General features: G+C 46.4%; 1 non-coding gene across 1 annotated transcript; it reads right to left on the bottom strand.

Annotated features, from left to right (window-relative positions):
• Positions 1-256: 256 nt before the first annotated feature.
• Positions 257-329, bottom strand: Trnak-cuu (transfer RNA lysine (anticodon CUU)). The gene has a single exon. It is a non-coding gene; the product is annotated as a tRNA-Lys (tRNA).
• Positions 330-1,167: the final 838 nt, after the last annotated feature.

Here is a 1,167-nt window from a genome sequence, read left to right as displayed (position 1 = left end):
TACGTAACGCTACGGCGGAGCGGAAGACTAGGCACGTCCACACTGCACGGCGTCTGAAGCGGAACTACGTCCAAACAACAACACTTGCATTTCAGAACATGTCTTTCACAAATGTCTACAAAATCACCTTCACCTTCAAATACAGTTTCCTTGCGACAGACAGAAACGTAGGCAGAGTTTAAAGTTGCTATTTCCATTACATCTCGTTAATCAAAAAAACGGTAATTTACATCTGCAGCGGAACAAAATTGAATTCCGCCCAGCGTGTGGCTCGAACCCACGACCCTAAGAATAAGAGTCTGACGCTCTACCGACTGGGCTAGCCGGCTACCTCGGTGAATACCTGCCGGGTAGCACGTCACACAGTACTCGTTTGGTTTGGGTGGTCCCATACAGAACGTCTCCATGCTGCCTAATGTTTTCCTAACGTCACACTCGTCACCTACTTCACTTTTATGTCATAATCATTTCTGAGAGGTAAAGAAATTGCATGACAACATGCACAGCTAGTGGCGGCAAAATTAACACACATACTTTATGTGACGCAAAAGCCGAACGAGTTACTTTCCGACGTTATTTTAGATGTGCAAGTGCCAGTCAAAACTCGCGGTGTCGGCACTCTGCCGACCATTTCGCTAGTTAACACCGGTCTTGTTGTGTGTGTTTCAAGCTCAAGAGCATCTCCAAGCAAAAAATGGTCAACAGCAACATTAAGACGGTTTCGTACTGCTCAATTGCTACATTATAACGGTAGTTTCTCTTTCAAAACTGGAAAAACACGAGCGTGACAGCATTCGGACCTGTAATCTCCAGATCCGTAGTGCGAAGCCTTATCCATTAGGCCACACGGTCACTGACGACCAACTGTAACATGTATATGACTCATCTCGAAACGCTCACACCCCTGAGGATTTGTATTTTCGTTCTACACAGCCGTTGCCCCTTGCTCTTTCCCACCCATTCGTTACATTCAACCTCTTACGAGACCGACCAAATATAGACTGAGAAACAAGACTACACACTTTGTGCATTCGGAATCGAAGGCAGGGCGTCCCTGCCGCATTTGCTACGATGGCCATTTGCTACTTCTGCAGAAGTGGCGACGACGACGACCGCGAGAGGATCTGAGATATGTGGGAAATACATCTGTAAAATGTAATTCAGACT

Source organism: Schistocerca gregaria, chromosome 8, assembly GCF_023897955.1.
Source record: "Schistocerca gregaria isolate iqSchGreg1 chromosome 8, iqSchGreg1.2, whole genome shotgun sequence".
In the NCBI taxonomy this organism is placed as follows: domain Eukaryota; kingdom Metazoa; phylum Arthropoda; class Insecta; order Orthoptera; family Acrididae; genus Schistocerca; species Schistocerca gregaria.
This window is presented reverse-complemented; position numbering and strand designations above follow the sequence as displayed.